At 44.5% G+C, this 6,836-nt stretch overlaps 1 non-coding gene across 1 annotated transcript; it reads left to right on the forward strand.

The window, feature by feature from the left end:
* TRNAR-GCG (transfer RNA arginine (anticodon GCG)) lies at window positions 1-71 on the forward strand. The gene has a single exon. It is a non-coding gene; the product is annotated as a tRNA-Arg (tRNA).
* Window positions 72-6,836: the final 6,765 nt, after the last annotated feature.

Below are 6,836 nucleotides of genomic sequence, written 5' to 3' on the forward strand. Positions count from 1 at the left end.
TCTCTGGTGGCTTAGTGGTAAAGAATCTGCCTGCGATGCAGGAGACCCAGGTTCGATCCCTGGGTTGGGAAGATCCCCTGGAGAAGGAATGGCAACCCACTCCAGTATTCTTGCCTGGAGAACCCCATGGACAGAGGAGCCTGGCGCGACCTACAGTCCATAGGGTCCCACAGAGCTGGACATGACTGAAGCGACGAAGCAGCAGCAGCAGCAGGAATAGATAAACCAACACAGACTGGCTGATTTGAAACTGATTTGTAAAAGTGAAGCACAAATCAGGGTCAGCTTATGCAGAGGCTTCAATTTCAACACCGCGATGGATTTCCCTCTCCACCAGCTCAGCCCCCTCTGTGTCAACTTATTCCGGACTTCCTCTTTGCCGGTGGTGTAGGATGGCTGCCAGTCCCCCCAGCCAGCGTCATCTCAGAGTGATTCCCAGCTGGAAACAGTGTGAGTCCCCTTCCTCTCAGTCTTGTCCTGGCTGGTGTTTGCATTGCGTTTGGTTGGTCCTGAATGGATCCTGTATCATGGATGAGCCAATCACCAGTAGCCAGGGCAATGAAGTTCTCTGATTGGCTGACGCCTTGTCAGCTACTCCACCCCTGAGCAGGAGGTGGAACCTCACTCAAGGAACTGACTGAGAGGGTGTATTCTTCCAGGGAAAATTCAGATGGGGTGTGGGGAATGTATCCTTTGCCTCCAATTCTTCACCCTTCTCTCCACCCACGTCCTTTGCCAGATTATTTTGCAGTGCCTTCCAACCACGGGCAGGATGACCTTCCCATTCTCTTGAATCTGGGGTCAAAGCACATGACTTGCAGTTAATGAGGTATTAGCCCAATGTGAGCCCAGGTGTGATCCTGAGGCTTGAAAGGGGGTTTGCTCCTGGGTGCTCAATGTCTCTTACTTTCTCCTATTGCAACGAAACCATGTTTGTTTCTTCTTCATGGATCTGGGATAACTGCCTTTGTATTTTTCCCCGTTTTTCTTTTTTTTAAGTACTACTTCACAGTCCGTGTGTTCGCGAAGAGTTGGACACAACTCAGTGACTAAGCACAGCACAACACACGGAAGCCTGCAAACTAACATCAGAATGTCATCTTTTATTTTTATTATCTTTCGGCTGTGCCACATGGCTTGCAGGATCCTAATTCCCCTATCACGGATCAAACCCGTGAAAGCACAGAGTCCTAACTGCCAGACCACCAGGGAGTTTCACCCCCTGTTTTTCTTTACTCCTTATCTGCATACGCATATGTTTTTAAGGACTAGAAAGTATTGAAATAGTTATCTTCTTTAAGAATGGCCCTGTCCCTCCACTGGCAATGGAGGGGTCCGCTGCCATGTTTGTGCCATAGCTGGTAACTTATGGGTAGTCTCAAGCTGTCCCAAGTTGGGCCAGTTTGAGTCTTTCTCCCAGAGGTGTAGAATTGAAACTGAGAAGTTGATCAATACCTGCTTCAATATCTCAATAAAATATGAGTGCGTAGAAGTCATGGGGCAGCTGTGTTTAATCTGAGCCTAGAGCAGCAGGAACAGTCAATGTGTTGGTTAAACTGATGCTGTAACACATGAAACTCTAAATCTCTGTGGCTTAACATCATAACTGATGTGGCAAACATTATATCTGCCTCACCGAACAGTCTGAGGCTGGTCTTCTGCATGGTGATTTAAGGACCTCTGTCTGTGGTTCTGCTCCCCCTGGGGCCTCAGTTGGGAGATGGCAAACAATATAGAGAGAGGATAAATTCTTTTTCCCAGAAATGGAACACACCTTCCACTCACATCCCATTGGCTGGAACTGGTCATATGACCACACCTAAAGATCCCCTGGAGAAATGGCAACTTACTCCAGTATTCTTGCCTGGAAAATTCCATGGACAGAGGAGCCTGATGGGCTAAAGACCACAGGGTTGCAAAGAGTCAGACATGACTGAACGACTAAACAATAACTAACCATACGGGAGGCTGGGAAATAGATGCCCAAGAGGAAAGGAGCCACATTTCTCTGCTACAGGACTGGAGAGAGAGAGCAAGAGGGAGGAAACTGATAGAGTAAAGCGGAGCGAAATGGCCAGAAATGATCATGAAGACAACTGGTTGGGTACTTAACAATTTTCTGGTTCTAAATTCCTACACTCTAATACTTTGGCCACCTGATGTGAAGAGCCAACTCAATGGGAAAGACCCTGATGCTAGGAAAGATTGAAGGCAGGAGGAGAAGGGGACAACAGAGGACAAGATGGTTGGATGGCATCACCGACTTGATGGACACAAGTTTGAGCAATCTCCAGGAGATGGTGAAGGACAAGGAAGCAGGGGGAAGAAAAGTTGGGTTGGTCTATCAGTGATTCGCAAACTTGTGCATGAATAAGAATCACGTGGCTGGTTGAAACACAGATTCCCAGGCTCCACTCCGAGTTTGGAGATAGGAGGTCAGGAGCAGGGCCAAAGAAGCTGCATCTCTAACAGGTTCCAGGTGCTCTAATCTGCGGTCCCAAACCTCACCACACGTAACTGTTCTAGACTACCAGAGACTGGGAAAAATGCAACATGTTAATCTTACTGGGTCCTGATTTAAGAAATAAACATCTGTAAACTCATTTGGAAAATAACTGGGTTCATTTGAATGTGGACTCAGTATTGTTGTAGCCATGGGTTCCGGGAAACAAATTCACTCAGAAGGACAATGCAGATGGTGGAGTGCAGTTTTTCACACCAGCGGGCCCAAGACAGAGTCTCCTCTTAGCCAAGGACCCTGACCAGTTTTTGTGAAAACTTATATACCCTAAGTGTATAAGGTTCCCCGAAACTAGTCTGAACAAAGGAAAAAGAAAGATACAAAGTTAACCCACGATCATATGCCTTAAGCCTAAGTAGTTAACAGTGGACAATTATCAATAGGCCTGTGGTCATACCCCAGTAAGCATAATAGAATGTATGATTCTATTCAATTACACAGATAATTAGGGTATTCTTTTAGGTTATGGAGAGCCCTGGGGCTCTTCCTTCTGGAGGCCTGGTTTTCCAGTCGGTATGTCGTTTCCATAGATACTGGACATATAGCTCAAAGTCCACAGTCTGGCCCAAGATGGAGTCATGCTTTCAAGATAGAGCCTGTTCTGTTTCCTCCTTCAGTATTAGAAGATATTTGAGGATTACTGTTAATTTTCTTGGATATGATGAGGGCATGGGACTGTGAAGGAAGATGTGCTTGTTTTTAGCAGATTTATGCTGAGGTCTTTAAGGGTAAAGTGTCATGAGCTCTGGGCTTCCCAGGTGACATTAGTGGTGAAGAACCTACCTGCCAGTGAAAGGGATGTAAGAGACTCAGGTTCGATCCCTGGGTTGGAAAGATCCCCTGGAAGAGGGCATGGCAACCCACTCCAGTATTTTTGCCTGAAGAATCCCATGGACGGAGAAGACTGGCAAGCTACAATCCATAGGGTCTCAAAGAGACCGACATGACTGAATTGACTTAGCATGCACGCACGTCATGTTGCCTGCAACTAACTAAAATGTTTTAGCAAAATACAGACACATGGCCCAAGCAGTAAAGCAATTATTGGTAATTATTGAATCAGACGATGAGTGATTGTTATACCATTCCTTCAGTTCCTCCGTGTTTGAATATTTGAAAAATAAAAAGCTGGGGAGAAGGTATGGCTGCAGCCTAATTGAGTAGAGGCTGCTATTGTCAGCCCTTCTGGGTCATTTAAGGACCTTGGATTCTATCCTGAGTGCGTGAGGAAGCCCTGGAAGGTTTCAAGCAGGGTGTGACATGATCTGATTTTATTTTTTTTAATTTATAGTTTTAAAAAAAGATGTTTTCCTTTTGAGGCTTGGCAAAATGGATGACCTAGAAAATGGTTCATGGCCAAGCCCCAGAGAGCTGCCAGTTTGCACCAGGAAAGCATAATTATCAAATTATAAACCAGAAGACACTGCATGTGTTCATCATTCTGAATAAAACTAAATTGGGTTTAGGGTTTGGGTTCCCCAAAGCTGCATGAAAACAAAATCTCATAATCACTTACATATAACTTATTATTAATAACACAGGGACTTCCCTGGGGGTCCAGAGGTTAAGACTGGTGCCTCCGCCTCTGAGAGTGCCGGTTCAATTTGTGGTTAGGGAACTAACAAGCCATGCAACACAGCCAAAAAATAATAAAGGGACTTCCCTGGTGGTTTCAGTGGTAACGAATCTGCCTGCCAAGGCAGGAGACACAGGTTCAGTCCCTGGTGCCGGAAGATCCCACGTGCGGTGGAGCAAGCAAGCCCCTGCCCCACAACTGCTGAAACCCCGCACACTCTAGAGCCGGTGCTCCGCAACAAGAGAAGCCGCTGCAACGAGAAGCCCCAGCATTGCAACCAGAGAAAACCCGTGAGCAGCAGCGAAGACCCTGTGCAGTCGAAAATCAATAAATAAACTATGGGAAAACAGAAAAACATATTGGGGCAGGGAGGGAAAATGTGGCTGAAAACTTCCTAAACTTGATGAAAGAGATATTAATCTGTCCATCCAAGAATCTCAGCCAATGTCGCTAAGACATGTAAACACTACTCAGTGCTGAGCGAAGTAGTAAATCATAATTACCTTCCCTTTCTGCACTTTTGGTTTTCCTGGTGTTAGTAATTTTCTTTCTTTTTTCCCCATCTGCTTAGAAAAAGCCATGCATGTGTTAATTCAACCTCAGACTCTCCACCAGTTGTTTAAATTGTTTCTCAAGATGTTCTGTTGGATTAACTGGTTTACAAATCTAATCTTCTTGAAGAAAATCTCTGCTGGAGCCCCTCGCCCTGCTCCAAGGTGGACTGACCACTCTCTGAACCTGTTGCCATGTCATCCTGGGGTCTGTCTCTCAATATTTCCCAGAGGAGTCCCTTCCCTCTTTTCTATGTTGGAGCTCCTATTTCTATATGAAATTATGTTTAGCCTCCTTGATTTCCTCTCTTGTTTTGGTGGAGCACATTCTTTTGCAGTTGCTCAATAAAGTGTGCATAAAATCTTGCAAAAATTGTTATGGGATGTTGCTAAATTGCTTTCTAAAAGAGTTGTTAACAGTTTGCATTTCCATCAGCAATATAGGAACCCCAGACCCCTCCAGTTCTTTCATTTTTGCCTACCTGCTGGGTATAAATTGCCAGCTCATTGGAGCTTTAATTTGCCTTTCCCTGTTGCCTATGAGATTGAACATTTATAGTTTATGGATTTGCCATTTGGATTTGCTGTCTACCTATAAGGACTGTCTGAGTGGAACAAGCCTGGACCATCTTTGTAAATACAAATCATCCCTTTCTTTAAAAAAAAAAATTTTTTTTTTTATTTCTTTATTTTTGGCTGTGCTGGGTCTTCCTTGCTGCTCAGGCTTTTCCCTAGTTGTGATGAGTAGGGGGCTACTCTCAGTTGCCATGTGCAGGCTTATTGAGGTGGCTTCTCTTGTTGCAGAGCACAGGCTCTAGGGCACTTGGGGCTCACTAGTTAGGGTGCACCGGCTCAGGTGCTCTGAGGCATGTGGAATCTTCCTGCATCAGAGATTAAACCCCTGTCTCCTGCGTTGGCAGGCAGATTCTTTACCCTGGAGCCATCAGAGAAGTCCCTAATTATTCTTTTAACTCTGCTGATGGTAACTTCCCATACATTTCCCTCTAATTTTAACATAGAATCATCTAAAGATTTTTGGCGGCCTCTGGGCTTTTTGACTTGGTTTGAAAATATGTCCCCCAAGCCCTAGATTGTAAATCTAATTTCCTGAATTTTCCGCTAAGACTTTTTTCGGGCTACACTGGGTCTTCGTCGCTGCCCGCAGGCTTTCTCTAGCTATGGCAAGCAGAGGCCACTCTGGTTACAGTCCTTGGGTTTCTCATTGCAGAGGCTTCTCTTGTTGCAGAGCACTGGCTCTGGGGCACGCAGGCCCCAGTAGTTGTGGCTCCTGCCCCACAGCATATGGAATCTTCCAGGACTAGGGGTCAAACTCACGTCCCCTGCATTGGCAGGAGGATTCTCAACCACCGGACTACCAAGGAAGTCCCTCTTCTAAGACTATTATTAAGATTTTAATTCATCTTTAATTTACTTTTGCCTATGATATAAGGGGATATTGATTCAATTTTATTTCTTTATTTCTTCCAAACAGCCAGTTGTGCTGGAACATATTACTATATAAACTGCCCTCTTCTGGTACTTCCTTGGTGTCCAGCGGTTAAGGCTCCGAGGTGCTGCTGCAGGGAGCAAGGGTTCGATTTCCGATCCCTGGTCAGGGAATTAGGCTCCCACAGGCCACCAGTGTGCACCAAAAAAAAAGTTAAAAATAAACAAACTGCCCTCTCTGACTGATGTGAAGTTCCACTTTTGTAATGATTATTATAGATAATGGGATCCATTTCTGGGTTGTCTCTTTAGTTGTCCTGGTTGCAGATTTTAACATGTTCCATGTGAACTTCTATATTAAAGTTTATATTATGTTACCTAATTTCGAAAAGACCCCATTTATATTTTAATGGGAGCTGCATGTGGGAGCATTCATATTTTCTGATGTTTTAAGTAACCCTATTTTCTTAAAAAAAAAATCCTGTTTTCTGATATCGCCTCTTTATTTTTCCTTCAAGACATTTTTTTCCTTCATAGAGATCCTACATCCTCTGATAATATAACTGTGAATGAAATATTTTTCTTTTCCCATTTCTACCAATAATTTTTTACAATATCAAATTACTTCGTCCAGAGTGAGCATTTCATGTTTTAAAATCCTGGTATGGGGTGTAAGGGTGACCAGTCATCTCGATACCCCAGTCTCCTTTCTCAATTCCTGGGCTGAAGGAAACATTTGAAC

This window comes from Ovis canadensis, chromosome 24, assembly GCF_042477335.2.
Source record: "Ovis canadensis isolate MfBH-ARS-UI-01 breed Bighorn chromosome 24, ARS-UI_OviCan_v2, whole genome shotgun sequence".
Taxonomy (NCBI): domain Eukaryota; kingdom Metazoa; phylum Chordata; class Mammalia; order Artiodactyla; family Bovidae; genus Ovis; species Ovis canadensis.